The 17,328-nt window shown below is 62.1% G+C and overlaps 1 protein-coding gene across 2 annotated transcripts in view; it reads right to left on the bottom strand.

Annotated features, from left to right (window-relative positions):
- LOC140117147 (olfactory receptor 52N2-like) overlaps positions 1–16,862 on the bottom strand; it is a 135,789-nt gene extending 118,927 nt beyond the window's left edge. Inside the window, exons 1-4 of one of the 2 annotated variants that reach the window (XM_072133611.1) lie at positions 16,716–16,862; positions 8,297–8,415; positions 4,327–4,421; positions 3,235–3,489 (exon numbers count right to left, since the gene is read on the bottom strand). The gene's annotated coding sequence lies outside the window, so the exon portion shown is untranslated. The remainder of the gene's footprint in view (positions 1–3,234; positions 3,490–4,326; positions 4,422–8,296; positions 8,416–16,715) is intronic. The other variant, XM_072133612.1, reaches the window with a different exon arrangement.
- Positions 16,863–17,328: the final 466 nt, after the last annotated feature.

Genomic DNA, 17,328 nt, shown 5'->3' with positions numbered 1-17,328 from the left:
CCAGCCAGCCAGCCCACATCGCCAGGATACAGCCAGCCCACATCGCCAGGATACAGCCAGCCAGCCAGCCCACATCGCCAGGATACAGCCAGCCAGCCAGCCCACATCGCCAGGATACAGCCAGCCAGCCAGCCCACATCGCAAGGATACAGCCAGCCAGCCCACATCGCCAGGATACAGCCAGCATCGCCAGTATACAGCCAGCCAGCCCACATCCCCAGGATACAGCCAGCCAGCCCACATCCCCAGTATACAGCCAGCCAGCCCACATCCCCAGTATACAGCCAGCCTGCCAGCACATATCCCCAGTATACAGCCAGCCTGCCAGCCCACATCCCCAGGATACAGCCAGCCTGCCAGCCCACATCCCCAGGATACAGCCAGCCTGCCAGCCCACATCCCCAGGATACAGCCAGCCTGCCAGCCCACATCCCCAGGATACAGCCAGCCTGCCAGCCCACATCCCCAGGATACAGCCAGCCTGCCAGCCCACATCCCCAGGATACAGCCAGCCAGCCCATATCCCCAGTATACAGCCAGCCTGCCAGCACATATCCCCAGTATACAGCCAGCCTGCCAGCCCACATCTCCAGGATACAGCCAGCCTGCCAGCCCACATCCCCAGGATACAGCCAGCCTGCCAGTCCACATCCCCAGGATACAGCCAGCCTGCCAGCCCACATCCCCAGGATACAGCCAGCCAGCCCACATCCCCAGGATACAGCCAGCCAGCCCACATCGCCAGGATACAGCCAGCCAGCCCACATCGCCAGGATACAGCCAGCCAGCCAGCCCACATCGCCAGGATACAGCCAGCCCACATCGCCAGGATACAGCCAGCCAGCCAGCCCACATCGCCAGGATACAGCCAGCCAGCCAGCCCACATCGCCAGGATACAGCCAGCCAGCCAGCCCACATCGCCAGGATACAGCCAGCCAGCCAGCCCACATCGCCAGGATACAGCCAGCCAGCCAGCCCACATCGCAAGGATACAGCCAGCCAGCCCACATCGCCAGGATACAGCCAGCATCGCCAGTATACAGCCAGCCAGCCCACATCCCCAGGATACAGCCAGCCAGCCCACATCCCCAGTATACAGCCAGCCAGCCCACATCCCCAGTATAAAGCCAGCCTGCCAGCACATATCCCCAGTATACAGCCAGCCTGCCAGCCCACATCCCCAGGATACAGCCAGCCTGCCAGCCCACATCCCCAGGATACAGCCAGCCTGCCAGCCCACATCCCCAGGATACAGCCAGCCTGCCAGCCCACATCCCCAGGATACAGCCAGCCTGCCAGCCCACATCCCCAGGATACAGCCAGCCTGCCAGCCCACATCCCCAGGATACAGCCAGCCAGCCCATATCCCCAGTATACAGCCAGCCTGCCAGCACATATCCCCAGTATACAGCCAGCCTGCCAGCCCACATCCCCAGGATACAGCCAGCCTGCCAGCCCACATCCCCAGGATACAGCCAGCCAGCCAGCCCACATCCCCAGGATACAGCCAGCCAGCCAGCCCACATCCCCAGGATACAGCCAGCCAGCCCACATCCCCAGGATACAGCCAGCCTGCCAGCCCATATCCCCAGTATACAGCCAGCCTGCCAGCCCATATCCCCAGTATACAGCCAGCCTGCCAGCCCATATCCCCAGTATACAGCCAGCCTGCCAGCCCATATCCCCAGTATACAGCCCCCTGTCAGCCGCGCCAGCACACTGTCTTCCAATGACATTGGTGACAAAAGGATGTAATGGAGTTTTATCATCTGGCCAGCGTGTGCCGTGGGCTCCTCCGGGAGCTCTGGGGCCCCGGCACTTGCCCAGGTAACCCGGGTGCTGGCGCCGGCCATGCTGGGATCTATTAGGGTTTTGGAATGGATTACAAACCCTCTTACACATTTAGTAGGACACCCAGTCCAGCCCTAGCACTATTAGGCCCAGGCCTAGCATCATCCGTGTGAAAGAATAGTCCTTCCCCATAGACCCACCATTGCCGTTACACTTATTCCTCCCTTATAATCATACCTGTAATTTGGAGAGAATGAGGCATTTCAAGCCGGATGTGCTAGTAGATATTATAAGAACCGGGACCTATGGATAACATCTCTGTATCATAAAGCCTCGGCATCAGCCATGCAAACTCCTGCTACATCACAATCTGATGAAAATCAGAGCTCTTGGTAACTTGGGTTCATGAATCAGATGTACGACCAATGTACCTTCCACTTAGGCCAAAACGCAAAATAATGATATATAACAGTATGAGAAGAACTTGGAGCCTGGATTTGTATATTTTTGTCCGTGTGTCTGTGCAGTGGATTTTCAATGTTTGCTATTGGCTCTAATAAAATATCGATCGTTTTGTGTTGCGGCTGCGTTATTATTCATGCGATTCCTCTCTGCACTGATGGGGGCGCTCCGGGGCTCAGTCGGACCATGCGTCAGATTGCATTGCACGCCCCATGTTATAGGTGCACCATAGCCCATAGCTTATTACAACCATTTTAGGCGAAAATTGGGAAACTGGCCTCAGTATGAAGAAGCACAACCCAGTATCAAATACAATCAGGACCGCGGTCACATCATAGACATTGTACACGCTGAAGTCTATGCAGGACAGCTGCACAACCGCCATGTGGCCCCGCAGAAGAGGTGCCCTGGGTAACGCCCCGGCAGGAGGGGGACGCCCTGGGTAACAGCACGGCAGGAGGGGGGCGCCCTGGGTAACAGCACGGCAGGAGGGGGGCGCCCTGGGTAACAGCACGGCAGGAGGGGGGCGCCCTGGGTAACAGCACGGCAGGAGGGGGACGCCCTGGGTAACAGCACGGCAGGAGGGGGGCGCCCTGGGTAACAGCACGGCAGGAGGGGGGCGCCCTGGGTAACAGCACGGCAGGAGGGGGGCGCCCTGGGTAACAGCACGGCAGGAGGGGGGCGCCCTGGGTAACAGCACGGCAGGAGGGGGACGCCCTGGGTATCAGCATGGCAGGAGGGGGGGGCGTCATGGGTATCAGCATGGCAGGAGGGGGGGCGTCATGGGTATCAGCATGGCAGGAGGGGTAATCTATAGCCCCAAATCAATTAGAGAAGGAACTGGGTACTGCAGGGGATTTAGGGTTAAAAAAAAAAATGTGAATTTTAATGGCGGTGCCCCCCCCCCTTACCCTGGGCGCTCACCAAGGGCCCTCCCAGGGCATATAAAATCGTTGAGGACATGTAGGGGGGCATCTTACCTTCTGCCCTCAAGGACCGAGAGGTGTGAAGTCTATCAGGTTAACTTAAAAAAATGTTCAGGTATCTTCTGGGTTTCCCTCTGTTTTCTTGCAGATGTCACAGCACTGGCGGAGTTAGACATGCCTGAGGCGAAGGGAAGTTGCTCACTTGTCGGCTGTTGTTCGTCAGCCGCCATTCGGGTGAAAGCTGTTTTCCAGGAACTAAAAGGACTCGGGCGAGCATGTCTTTTGTTTACAAATTTTCTTGCACTTTAACTAGAAAATGTTAATCAAGTTATTTTCGGTTTAAGAAATTAATAAATGCTGTGGCTTACCCACACCCAACACAAAAGTGAGACTCCATCTATTATTTATGGGTTTTGTTCCGGTTAACCAGGGGTCAATAGCCAGATTTGGCTTAGTTCACAAGTCCCTGCAGTCCGCCCTGGCAGGAGGGGGACGCCCTGGGTAACAGCACCGCAGGAGGGACGCCCTGGTTAATACCCCTGGCAATAGAGGGGGACCTGGGTAAGTCCCTGCAGTCCGCCCCGGCAGGAGGGGGGCACCCTGGGTAACGCCCCGGCAGGAGGGGGGCGCCCTGGGTAACACATTCTTAGGAAGTATTTTAGAAGAGTCTGTGCCACATTTGTGTTGGGGCTGCACCATTCTTCATGCGATACAAAGTTTCTGCACTGAAGGGGGGCGCTCTGGGTTGAAGAATAAGCACCACAAATCCTGAACCTGGCGCCCCCTGCACACTACACAGGTAACTGCACATAGTACACACTGCACTGCTGATGGGTAATAATAGTGCACAGCGAGTACCAGAGGTCACATGATGAGGATCAGCACCTTATGTAGTGCTATTCAGTCCCTTCATGGAGACATCACACAGGACTAGACCATTGTACAGTGCAAGACGGGGGGCGCCAGGACATACAAGCACAAGTCACAGTATTTGTAGAATAACTTCAGCATTTCCAACACTACTAAGTTTTAGCTTTATGCACGTTAAGGTGGTACAGCAGTATTATTGTTATATATATAGCAAAATAGTGACATCTATTCCTTTATATTTCCATGGTTTATCATTATCAATGGGGCTATTCCTACCCGAGAAATTCCGGGGGATCCGGAGCTGAATGGAAGACCTTGGTTCCCTCCCGTTTTCTGGAACAATTCTGATTTGGGTGATAATTATGTCATTTCTGGAAATAAGAAAAAAATATGAAAAATATTAACTTTTTTTATCTGATGGACATTCACCGAAGAGACTTTAATGTGTGTATTTCCAGTCACTTTCCCTCTATGAGCACAATGTTATGAATGATGACTATTTCTCTAGATGACAATGGGCAGATGACGCCTTGTGTATATTGCCCGGCACCTTATAGATTCTAACACTAAACGCCTCCTCTATACATATAGGACTAAGCACTTTATCTGCCTATTACCAAGTCCTCCTATCGTGTCACACACCTGATAGATTACATGCACCGGCACTTTCATACCAGTCCCATTATTCACATCTACAGTTAGGGCCAGAAATATTTGGACAGTGACACAATTTGGGCGAGTTGGGCTCTGCAGCCACCACATTGGGTTTGAAATGAAACCTCTACAACAGAATTCAGGTGCAGATTGTAACGTTTCATTTGAAGGGTTGAACAAAAATATCTGATAGAAAATGTAGGAATTGTAGACATTTCTTTACACTCCACATTTTAGGAGCTCAAAAGTAATTGGACAAGTAAACATAACCCAAACAAAATATTTTTATTTTCAATATTTTGTTGCGAATCCTTTGGAGGCAATCACTGCCTTAAGTCTGGAACCCAAGGACATCACCAGACGCTGGGTGTCCTCCTTCTCAATGCTTTGCCTTCACAGCCGCAGCCTTCAGGTCTTGCTTGTTTGTGGGTCTTTCCGTCTTAAGTCTGGATTTGAGCAAGTGAAATGCAGCTCAATTGGGTTAAGATCTGGTGAGTGACTTGGCCATTGCAGAATGTTCCACTTTTTTGCGCTCATGCTTGGTAGCTTTGGCTGTATGCTTGGGGTCATTGTCCATCTGTACTATGAAGCGCTGGGCTAAAAGTATATCCCGGGACACTTCAGAATTCATCCGGCTACTCTTGTCTGCTGTTATGATCCAGTGCCGGTGAAAGCCATGCATGCCCGTGCCATCACGCTGCCTCCACCATGTGTTACAGAGGATGTGGTGCGCCTTGGATCATGTGCCGTTCCCTTTCTTCCCAGCATTCTGGTACAGGTTGATCTTTGTCTCATCTGTCCATAGAATACTTTTCCAGAACTGAGCTGCTTCTTGAGGCCTGTCTATTTTTGGAATTGATAAATGGTTTGCATCTAGATGTGATTTACTTTCATGGAGTCTTCTCTTTATCTTAGAGACAGATACCCGGACTTCACCGAGAGCGTTCTGGACTTCACCGAGAGCGTTCTGGACTTCACCGAGAGCGTTCTGGACTTCACCGAGAGCGTTCTGGACTTCACCGAGAGCGTTCTGGACTTCACCGAGAGCGTTCTGGACTTCACCGAGAGCGTTCTGGACTTCACCGAGAGCGTTCTGGACTTCACCGAGAGCGTTCTGGACTTCACCGAGAGCGTTCTGGACTTCACCGAGAGCGTTCTGGACTTCACCGAGAGCGTTCTGGACTTCACCGAGAGCGTTCTGGACTTCACCGAGAGCGTTCTGGACTTCACCGAGAGCGTTCTGGACTTCACCGAGAGCGTTCTGGACTTCACCGAGAGCGTTCTGGACTTCACCGAGAGCGTTCTGGACTTCACCGAGAGCGTTCTGGACTTCACCGAGAGCGTTCTGGACTTCACCGAGAGCGTTCTGGACTTCACCGAGAGCGTTCTGGACTTCACCGAGAGCGTTCTGGACTTCACCGAGAGCGTTCTGGACTTCACCGAGAGCGTTCTGGACTTCACCGAGAGCGTTCTGGACTTCACCGAGAGCGTTCTGGACTTCACCGAGAGCGTTCTGGACTTCACCGAGAGCGTTCTGGACTTCACCGAGAGCGTTCTGGACTTCACCGAGAGCGTTCTGGACTTCACCGAGAGCGTTCTGGACTTCACCGAGAGCGTTCTGGACTTCACCGAGAGCGTTCTGGACTTCACCGAGAGCGTTCTGGACTTCACCGAGAGCGTTCTGGACTTCACCGAGAGCGTTCTGGACTTCAGTTGATGTTGTGAACGGGTTCTTCTTCACCAAAGAAAATATGTGGCGATCATCCACCACTGTTGTCATCCGTGGACGGATTTCTCGTTTCTCGACGTAACGAAGCCAAGCTAAGCCTCCGTACAACCTATAAGCTTCTCCGATGGAGTCCATATACTTAAACAGCGCCAAGCAGTACTCCGCGTCTTTTCCCCTATGACGCTAGCCAAGATTGCAAACGCCTGCCACCAATTCGAGAAAGTACGGGGAATAAGCCGATAACGGCGCTCGTCTCCCTCCTAATGACGTCAGGCCTTCCCTGATCCAAATTAAACTTCTCTAAAGGCAGCAATGAGAAAATTTCCACATACTCGCCCTTCCATATCATCTCCTTCACTTGTGACTTCAAATGTGACCCCAAAACACCTGCAAAACATACATAAATTTCCCCACATGCCACGTCCTCTAGTCTACAATCCACTAGAGTACGACAACCCCCCCCCTCCCCCCCGGCACGGGCGGCTCCTCCGCCGTGGGGCTCGCCGCCCACACCTGCAACGGGAAAGCCGCCGTGGGCGCGCATCTCTGCATCGCCTGATTGTCTAACTGGCTGGCAGGTGCGCCACTATTTGCCCCTGGCAACTGATTCGCTACAGCATTACATGGAGACGACAACACAGGACAAGACACAACAGGTGCTGTAAGTGACTCACCAGGCTGACGCGTAAGTAGCGGAGCAGCCGTCGGGCCTGAGCCATGGCGAAAGGAAACCTCGAAACCAGCTTGTGACTTGACCTCATCGGCGGCGTGAAGAGAAACTGCATCATCTACTGACGCCACCTGCGGGTTGTGCACCGCCGTTGTTTGCAGAGATGACACTTGACTGGCCACAGGGCTCAGTGCACTCCCAACCGCTGACTGAAGCATCAAGACCCCAGGGGAAGGTGACGTGGCGTCCGCCCCCTCCTCCGCTCCTGACCTGGGGACACCAACGGCAAAGTATAGCCCTGCGCTGACGAGCAAGACAGGGCCGTGCTCCTAGTGTGCCTCCTGCCCTCCTGGGGCACCTGTGGCGAGGACACAGCCACTGGTCCGGATCCGGCACTGCGCCCTCTGCTGCGCCCGCCCCTCCAGCCGAGCTCTTCCTGGTCTTCTGATACCGTGTGGGTGACCTGCAGGAGGAAGGCTGATTGCGCTTCCCCCTCGCCGCGCAACTCTCCCCCACCGAGCCCGTGTGGGCCGCTCCCCTCTCTGCGCTCCGCTGCCTGACGCTTGTGGCAAAGGACTCAAGCGCTCCGGAGGCCCGAGACCTCCGGGCGCGCTGCCACGTATTACCTCCAACTGCGGGCATTACCTCCAACTGCGGGTGTTCATGGCGATGACGTCCCCGGAGCTGCCTGCAGCTGAGCAGAGACCCACTCGGGCCTGTGCTCCGCCGCAGCATACCACATCGGGTCCTGCAGCTGCTCTGCCATCTCTTCTTCGGCGCCGGGATCAAAGAGGAAGTCCCCTGGTAAGCCCCAAGCCTTTTCTTTCAAAATTGCCCCACCCCGCTGACCTCACTTCCCCTCAAAACCCCTCCCATAACTAACACCCCCACCTGTCTTGAACCGGCCCATTTTACCTCAGGTCAAGGCGGGCCTCCGGTTATTGGCTCCGCCTAACCTCCAGCCATTTCCTGTCCTTCCATCCCTGGACAATCTCAGCCGGATCTCGTCTTCACCGCAATGGACCCGCCCAACGCAATGACGCGGCGAGGGGAACTAGTTCCCGATCGTCCGACATATTGCGCATGCGCGGGCCGAACGGCTGTGACTGTGATCCTATTTACAGCAGGCCGACAATCAGCCGATTATCCCTCCCAGGCACCCATTGGCTAAAAGAAAGCTTAAATACACATACCTGTGCACCCAAGTTCACGCCTCCCGATGAAGCCATTTGGCGAAAGGCGCGTCGTGGGTGTTCCATGGGCGCCGGGTCTCTTCCTGCAGGGTCTGCTTGCCGGCTCCTCAACAACCTGCCTGATAAAATAGGTAAATAGACTTTTCATTGTTCCTGTGGACGAGCCGAAGCAATTCCATACAGAACTGCCTCTGGGGTTGGGGGCATGTGGCTGGGCTGGGGGTCCCTGCCTGTGGGGTTGGGGGCACGTGGCTGGGCTGGGGGTCCCTGCCTGTGGGGTTGGGGGCACGTGGTTGGGCTGGGGGTCCCTGCCTGTGGGGTTGGGGGCACGTGGCTGGGCTGGGGGTCCCTGCCTGTGGGGTTGGGGGGCATGTGGCTGGGGGTCCCTGTCTGTGGGGCTGGGGGTCCCTGTCTGTGGGGCTGGGGGTCCCTGCCTGTGGGGCTGGGGGCAGGTGGCTGGGGGTCCCTGCCTGTGGGGTTGGGGGCAGGTGGCTGGGGGTCCCTGCCTGTGGGGTTGGGGGCAGGTGACTGGGGGTCCCTGCCTGTGGGGTTGGGGGTCCCTTCCTGTGGGGTTGGGGGCAGGTGGCTGGGCTGGGGGTCCCTGCCTGTGTGGGGTTGGGGGCATGTGGCAGGGCTGGGGGTCCCTGCCTGTGTGGGGTTGGGGGGCAAGTGTCTGGGCTGGGGGTCCCTACCTGTGGGGTTGGGGGCAGGTGGCTGGGGGTCCCTGTCTGTGGGGCTGGGGGTCCCTGCCTGTGGGGTTGGGGGCAGGTGGTTGGGGGTCCCTGCCTGTGGGGTTGGGGGCAGGTGTCTGGGTTGGGGGTCTCTGCCTGTGGGGTTGGGGGGCATGTGGCTGGGGGTCCCTGTCTGTGGGGTTAGGGGGCATGTGGCTGGCCTGGGGGTCCCTGTCTGTGGGGTTGGGGGCAGGTGGCTGGCCTGGGGGTCCCTGCCTGTGGGGTTGGGGGTCCCTGTCTGTGGGGTTGGGGGCATGTTGCCGGGTTGGGGGTCCCTGCCTGTGGGGTTGGGGGCATGTGTCTGGGCTGGGGGTCCCTGCCTGTAGGGTTGGGGGGCATGTGTCTGGGGTGGGGGTCCCTGCCTGTAGGGTTGGGGGGCATGTGTCTGGGCTGGGGGTCCCTGCCTGTGGGGTTGGGGGCAGGTGGCTGGGCTGGGGGTCCCTGCCTGCGGGGTTGGGGGGCATGTGTCTGGGCGGGGGGTCCCTGTCTGTGGGGCTGGGGGTCCCTGCCTGTGGGGTTGGGGGCAGGTGACTGGGGGTCCCTGCCTGTGGGGTTGGGGGTCCCTTCCTGTGGGGTTGGGGGTCCCTTCCTGTGGGGTTGGGGGTCCCTTCCTGTGGGGTTGGGGGCAGGTGTCTGGGTTGGGGGTCCCTGTCTGTGGGGTTGGGGGCATGTGGCTGGGTTGGGGGTCCCTGCCTGTGGGGTTGGGGGCATGTGGCTGGGCTGGGGGTCCCTGTCTGTGGGGTTGGGGACATGTCTGGGCTGGGGGTCCCTGTCTGTGGGGCTGGGGGTCCCTGCCTGTGGGGTTGGGGGTCCCTGCCTGTGGGGTTGGGGGCAGGTGGCTGGGCTGGGGGTCCCTGCCTGTGTGGGGTTGGGGGCATGTGGCAGGGCTGGGGGTCCCTGCCTGTGTGGGGTTGGGGGGCATGTGTCTGGGCTGGGGGTCCCTACCTGTGGGGTTGGGGGCAGGTGGCTGGGGGTCCCTGTCTGTGGGGCTGGGGGTCCCTGCCTGTGGGGTTGGGGGCAGGTGGTTGGGGGTCCCTGCCTGTGGGGTTGGGGGCAGGTGTCTGGGTTGGGGGTCCCTGCCTGTGGGGTTGGGGGGCATGTGGCTGGGGGTCCCTGTCTGTGGGGTTGGGGGGCATGTGGCTGGCCTGGGGGTCCCTGTCTGTGGGGTTGGGGGCAGGTGGCTGGCCTGGGGGTCCCTGCCTGTGGGGTTGGGGGTCCCTGTCTGTGGGGTTGGGGGCATGTTGCCGGGTTGGGGGTCCCTGCCTGTGGGGTTGGGGGCATGTGTCTGGGCTGGGGGTCCCTGTCTGTGGGGTTGGGGACATGTCTGGGCTGGGGGTCCCTGTCTGTGGGGCTGGGGGTCCCTGCCTGTGGGGTTGGGGGTCCCTGCCTGTGGGGTTGGGGGCAGGTGTCTGGGTTGGGGGTCCCTGCCTGTGGGGTTGGGGGCAGGTGGCTGGGCTGGGGGTCCCTGCCTGTGTGGGGTTGGGGGCATGTGGCAGGGCTGGGGGTCCCTGCCTGTGTGGGGATGGGGGGCATGTGTCTGGGCTGGGGGTCCCTACCTGTGGGGCTGGGGGTCCCTGCCTGTGGGGTTGGGGGCAGGTGGTTGGGGGTCCCTGCCTGTGGGGTTGGGGGCAGGTGTCTGGGTTGGGGGTCCCTGCCTGTGGGGTTGGGGGGCATGTGGCTGGGGGTCCCTGTCTGTGGGGTTGGGGGGCATGTGGCTGGCCTGGGGGTCCCTGTCTGTGGGGTTGGGGGCAGGTGGCTGGCCTGGGGGTCCCTGCCTGTGGGGTTGGGGGTCCCTGTCTGTGGGGTTGGGGGCATGTTGTCGGGTTGGGGGTCCCTGCCTGTGGGGTTGGGGGCATGTGTCTGGGCTGGGGGTCCCTGTCTGTGGGGTTGGGGACATGTCTGGGGTGGGGGTCCCTGCCTGTAGGGTTGGGGGGCATGTGTCTGGGGTGGGGGTCCCTGCCTGTAGGGTTGGGGGGCATGTGTCTGGGGTGGGGGTCCCTGCCTGTAGGGTTGGGGGGCATGTGTCTGGGCTGGGGGTCCCTGCCTGTGGGGTTGGGGGCAGGTGGCTGGGCTGGGGGTCCCTGCCTGCGGGGTTGGGGGGCATGTGTCTGGGCTGGGGGTCCCTGCCTGTGGGGTTGGGGGGCATGTGTCTGGGCTGGGGGTCCCTGTCTGTGGGGCTGGGGGTCCCTGCCTGTGGGGTTGGGGGCAGGTGACTGGGGGTCCCTGCCTGTGGGGTTGGGGGTCCCTGCCTGTGGGGTTGGGGGTCCCTGCCTGTGGGGTTGGGGGTCCCTTCCTGTGGGGTTGGGGGCAGGTGTCTGGGTTGGGGGTCCCTGTCTGTGGGGTTGGGGGCATGTGGCTGGGTTGGGGGTCCCTGCCTGTGGGGTTGGGGGCATGTGGCTGGGCTGGGGGTCCCTGTCTGTGGGGTTGGGGACATGTCTGGGCTGGGGGTCCCTGTCTGTGGGGCTGGGGGTCCCTGCCTGTGGGGTTGGGGGCAGGTGGTTGGGGGTCCCTGCCTGTGGGGTTGGGGGCAGGTGTCTGGGTTGGGGGTCCCTGCCTGTGGGGTTGGGGGCAGGTGTCTGGGTTGGGGGTCCCTGCCTGTGGGGTTGGGGGGCATGTGGCTGGGTTGGGGGTCCCTGCCTGTGGGGTTGGGGGGCATGTGGCTGGGGGTCCCTGTCTGTGGGGTTGGGGGGCATGTGGCTGGCCTGGGGGTCCCTGTCTGTGGGGTAGGGGGCAGGTGGCTGGCCTGGGGGTCCCTGCCTGTGGGGTTGGGGGCAGGTGGCTGGCCTGGGGGTCCCTGCCTGTGGGGCTGGGGGTCCCTGCCTGTGGGGCTGGGGGTCCCTGTCTGTGGGGTTGGGGGCATGTTGCCGGGTTGGGGGTCCCTGCCTGTGGGGTTGGGGGCATGTGTCTGGGCTGGGGGTCCCTGTCTGTGGGGTTGGGGACATGTCTGGGCTGGGGGTCCCTGCCTGTAGGGTTGGGGGCAGGTGGCTGGGCTGGGGGTCCCTGCCTGTAGGGTTGGGGGGCATGTGTCTGGGCTGGGGGTCCCTGCCAGTGGGGTTGGGGGGCATGTGTCTGGGCTGGGGGTCCCTGTCTGTGGGGCTGGGGGTCCCTGCCTGTGGGGCTGGGGGTCCCTGCCTGTGGGGTTGGGGGTCCCTGCCTGTGGGGTTGGGGGCAGGTGACTGGGGGTCCCTGCCTGTGGGGTTGGGGGTCCCTTCCTGTGGGGTTGGGGGCAGGTGTCTGGGTTGGGGGTCCCTGTCTGTGGGGTTGGGGGCATGTGGCTGGGTTGGGGGTCCCTGCCTGTGGGGTTGGGGGCATGTGGCTGGGCTGGGGGTCCCTGACTGTGGGGTTGGGGACATGTCTGGGCTGGGGGTCCCTGCCTGTAGGGTTGGGGGGCATGTGTCTGGGCTGGGGGTCACTGCGTGTGGGGTTGGGGGGCATGTGTGTGGGCTGGGGGTCCCTGCCTGTGGGGTTGGGGGTCCCTGCCTGTGGGGTTGGGGGCAGGTGACTGGGGGTCCCTGCCTGTGGGGTTGGGGGTCCCTTCCTGTGGGGTTGGGGGCAGGTGTCTGGGTTGGGGGTCCCTGTCTGTGGGGTTGGGGGCATGTGGCTGGGTTGGGGGTCCCTGCCTGTGGGGTTGGGGGCATGTGGCTGGGCTGGGGGTCCCTGTCTGTGGGGTTGGGGACATGTCTGGGCTGGGGGTCCCTGCCTGTAGGGTTGGGGGGCATGTGTCTGGGCTGGGGGTCCCTGCCTGTGGGGTTGGGGGGCATGTGTCTGGGGGTCCCTGTCTGTGGGGCTGGGGGTCCCTGTCTGTGGGGTTGGGGGCAGGTGGCTGGGGGTCCCTGTCTGTGGGGTTGGGGGCAGGTGGCTGGGGGTCCCTGCCTGTGGGGTTGGGGGCAGGTGGCTGGGGGTCCCTGCCTGTGGGGTTGGGGGCAGGTGGCTGGGTGTCCCTGCCTGTGGGGTTGGGGGCAGGTGGCTGGGGGTCCCTGCCTGTGGGGTTGGGGGTCCCTTCCTGTGGGGTTGGGGGCAGGTGTCTGGGTTGGGGGTCCCTGTCTGTGGGGTTGGGGGTCCCTGCCTGTGGGGTTGGGGGCATGTGGCTGGGCTGGGGGTCCCTGACTGTGGGGTTGGGGACATGTCTGGGCTGGGGGTCCCTGACTGTGCGGTTGGGGGCAGGTGTCTGGGCTGGGGGTCCCTGCCTGAAGGGTTGGGGGCAGGTGTCTGGGCTGGGGGTCCCTGCCTGTGGGGTTGGGGGGCATGTGTCTGGGCTGGGGGTCCCTGCCTGTGGGGTTGGGGGCATGTGTCTGGGCTGGGGGTCCCTGCCTGTGGGGTTGGGGGCATGTGTCTGGGCTGGGGGTCCCTGCCTGTGGGGTTGGGGGCATGTGTCTGGGCTGGGGGTCCCTGTCAGTGGGGTTGGGGGCATGTGGCTGGGCTGGGGGTCCCTGTCAGTGGGGTTGGGGGCATGTGGCTGGGCTGGGGGTCCCTGCCTGTGGGGTTGGGGGGCATGTGTCTAGGCTGGGGGTCCCTGCCTGTGGGGTTGGGGGCATGTGTCTAGGCTGGGGGTCCCTGTCTGTGGGGTTGGGGGCATGTTGCCGGGTTGGGGGTCCCTGCCTGTGGGGATGGGGGGCATGTGTCTGGGCTGGGGGTCCCTGCCTGTGGGGTTGGGGGCATGTGTCTGGGCTGGGGGTCCCTGTCTGTGGGGTTGGGGGCATGTTGCCGGGTTGGGGGTCCCTGCCTGTGGGGTTGGGGGGCATGTGTCTGGGCTGGGGGTCCCTGCCTGTGGGGTTGGGGGCATGTGTCTGGGCTGGGGGTCCCTGTCAGTGGGGTTGGGGGCATGTGGCTAGGCTGGGGGTCCCTGTCAGTGGGGTTGGGGGCATGTCTGGGCTGGGGGTCCCTGCCTGTAGGGTTGGGGGGCATGTGTCTGGGTTGGGGGTCCCTGCCTGTGGGGTTGGGGGGCATGTGTCTGGGCTGGGGGTCCCTGCCTGTGGGGTTGGGGGCATGTGTCTGGGCTGGGGGTCCCTGTCTGTGGGGTTGGGGGCATGTTGCCGGGTTGGGGGTCCCTGCCTGTGGGGTTGGGGGGCATGTGGCTGGGCTGGGGGTCCCTGCCTGTGGGGTTGGGGGCATGTGGCTAGGCTGGGGGTCCCTGCCTGTGGGGTTGGGGGCATGTGGCTAGGCTGGGGGTCCCTGCCTGTGGGGTTGGGGGCATGTGGCTAGGCTGGGGGTCCCTGTCAGTGGGGTTGGGGGCATGTGTCTGGGCTGGGGGTCCCTGCCTGTGGGGTTGGGGGCATGTGGCTAGGCTGGGGGTCCCTGCCTGTGGGGTTGGGGGCATGTGGCTAGGCTGGGGGTCCCTGCCTGTGGGGTTGGGGGCATGTGGCTAGGCTGGGGGTCCCTGCCTGTGGGGTTGGGGGCATGTGTCTGGGCTGGGGGTCCCTGCCTGTGGGGTTGGGGGCATGTGTCTGGGCTGGGGGTCCCAGCCTGTGGGGTTGGGGGCATGTGGCTGGGCTGGGGGTCCCTGTCAGTGGGGTTGGGGGCATGTGGCTGGGCTGGGGGTCCCCGTCAGTGGGGTTGGGGGCATGTGGCTGGGCTGGGGGTCCCTGTCAGTGGGGTTGGGGGCATGTGGCTGGGCTGGGGGTCCCTGCCTGTGGGGTTGGGGGGCATGTGTCTAGGCTGGGGGTCCCTGCCTGTGGGGTTGGGGGCATGTGTCTAGGCTGGGGGTCCCTGTCTGTGGGGTTGGGGGCATGTTGCCGGGTTGGGGGTCCCTGCCTGTGGGGTTGGGGGGCATGTGTCTGGGCTGGGGGTCCCTGCCTGTGGGGTTGGGGGCATGTGTCTGGGCTGGGGGTCCCTGTCTGTGGGGTTGGGGGCATGTTGCCGGGTTGGGGGTCCCTGCCTGTGGGGTTGGGGGCATGTGTCTGGGCTGGGGGTCCCTGTCAGTGGGGTTGGGGGCATGTTGCCGGGTTGGGGGTCCCTGCCTGTGGGGTTGGGGGCATGTTGCCGGGTTGGGGGTCCCTGCCTGTGGGGTTGGGGGGCATGTGGCTGGGCTGGGGGTCCCTGCCTGTGGGGTTGGGGGCATGTGGCTAGGCTGGGGGTCCCTGCCTGTGGGGTTGGGGGCATGTGGCTAGGCTGGGGGTCCCTGCCTGTGGGGTTGGGGGCATGTGGCTAGGCTGGGGGTCCCTGCCTGTGGGGTTGGGGGCATGTGGCTGGGCTGGGGGTCCCTGCCTGTGGGGTTGGGGGCATGTGTCTGGGCTGGGGGTCCCTGCCTGTGGGGTTGGGGGCATGTGGCTAGGCTGGGGGTCCCTGCCTGTGGGGTTGGGGGCATGTGGCTGGGCTGGGGGTCCCTGTCAGTGGGGTTGGGGGCATGTGTCTGGGCTGGGGGTCCCTGCCTGTGGGGTTGGGGGCATGTGGCTGGGCTGGGGGTCCCTGCCTGTGGGGTTGGGGGCATGTGTCTGGGCTGGGGGTCCCTGTCTGTGGGGTTGGGGGCATGTGGCTGGGCTGGGGGTCCCTGCCTGTGGGGTTGGGGGCATGTGGCTAGGCTGGGGGTCCCTGCCTGTGGGGTTGGGGGCATGTGGCTGGGCTGGGGGTCCCTGCCTGTGGGGTTGGGGGCATGTGTCTAGGCTGGGGGTCCCTGTCTGTGGGGTTGGGGGCATGTTGCCGGGTTGGGGGTCCCTGCCTGTGGGGATGGGGGGCATGTGTCTGGGCTGGGGGTCCCTGCCTGTGGGGTTGGGGGCATGTGTCTGGGCTGGGGGTCCCTGCCTGTGGGGTTGGGGGCATGTTTCTGGGCTGGGGGTCCCTGTCTGTGGGGTTGGGGGCATGTGTCTGGGCTGGGGGTCCCTGCCTGTGGGGTTGGGGGCATGTGTCTGGGCTGGGGGTCCCTGTCAGTGGGGTTGGGGGCATGTGGCTAGGCTGGGGGTCCCTGTCAGTGGGGTTGGGGGCATGTGGCTGGGCTGGGGGTCCCTGTCAGTGGGGTTGGGGGCATGTGGCTAGGCTGGGGGTCCCTGTCAGTGGGGTTGGGGGCATGTGGCTAGGCTGGGGGTCCCTGTCAGTGGGGTTGGGGGCATGTGGCTAGGCTGGGGGTCCCTGCCTGTGGGGTTGGGGGCATGTGTCTAGGCTGGGGGTCCCTGTCTGTGGGGTTGGGGGCATGTTGCCGGGTTGGGGGTCCCTGCCTGTGGGGATGGGGGGCATGTGTCTGGGCTGGGGGTCCCTGCCTGTGGGGTTGGGGGCATGTGTCTGGGCTGGGGGTCCCTGCCTGTGGGGTTGGGGGCATGTTTCTGGGCTGGGGGTCCCTGTCTGTGGGGTTGGGGGCATGTGTCTGGGCTGGGGGTCCCTGCCTGTGGGGTTGGGGGCATGTGTCTGGGCTGGGGGTCCCTGTCAGTGGGGTTGGGGGCATGTGGCTAGGCTGGGGGTCCCTGTCAGTGGGGTTGGGGGCATGTGGCTGGGCTGGGGGTCCCTGTCAGTGGGGTTGGGGGCATGTGGCTAGGCTGGGGGTCCCTGTCAGTGGGGTTGGGGGCATGTGGCTAGGCTGGGGGTCCCTGTCAGTGGGGTTGGGGGCATGTGGCTAGGCTGGGGGTCCCTGTCAGTGGGGTTGGGGGCATGTGGCTGGGCTGGGGGTCCCTGTCAGTGGGGTTGGGGACATGTCTGGGCTGGGGGTCCCTGCCTGTGGGGTCGGGGGTCCCTGCCTGTGGTGTTGGGGTCACCATATTTACAGTAAGTTCTGGTGCTGTCCATGGCCTCACATTCCTGTAGCTTCTCCTGTGATGGAGATGACACTACATGTCATGTATCTGCCAGTATAACGCACTTTCCCGCCTTTTCCTCTCAGCTCTGACAGGATTTGGCGGTTAGGTGACGCAGCAGTTATTCCTGCTGGTTGCCTGGTTACATGACGTCATCACTGGGCGCCGCAGACCTGAGAACTACACAAGTGTCTGTATCATCACTGTGCGACCCAGAGGGTGAGGAGATGTGATTGCTTCTAATACTAATCCTCCACAGACACTACTACTCCCAGCATGGTAGAGAAAGCTGCCACAGACACTACTACTCCCAGCATGGTAGAGAAAGCTTCCCTAGCTGTGACACTACTACTCCCAGCCATAGCTGTGACACTACTACTCCCAGCATGGTAGAGAAAGCTTCCCTAGCTGTGACACTACTACTCCCAGCATGGTAGAGAAAGCTTCCCTAGCTGTGACACTACTACTCCCAGCATGGTAGAGGAAGCTTCCCTAGCTGTGACACTACTACTCCCAGCATGGTAGAGAAAGCTTCCCTAGCTGTGACACTACTACTCCCAGCAGGGTAGAGAAAGCTTCCCTA

This window comes from Engystomops pustulosus, chromosome 2 (genome assembly GCF_040894005.1).
Source record: "Engystomops pustulosus chromosome 2, aEngPut4.maternal, whole genome shotgun sequence".
In the NCBI taxonomy this organism is placed as follows: Eukaryota; Metazoa; Chordata; class Amphibia; order Anura; family Leptodactylidae; genus Engystomops; species Engystomops pustulosus.
The sequence above is the reverse complement of the archived record's forward strand: the minus strand, read 5'-3'. Positions and strand labels throughout refer to the sequence as shown.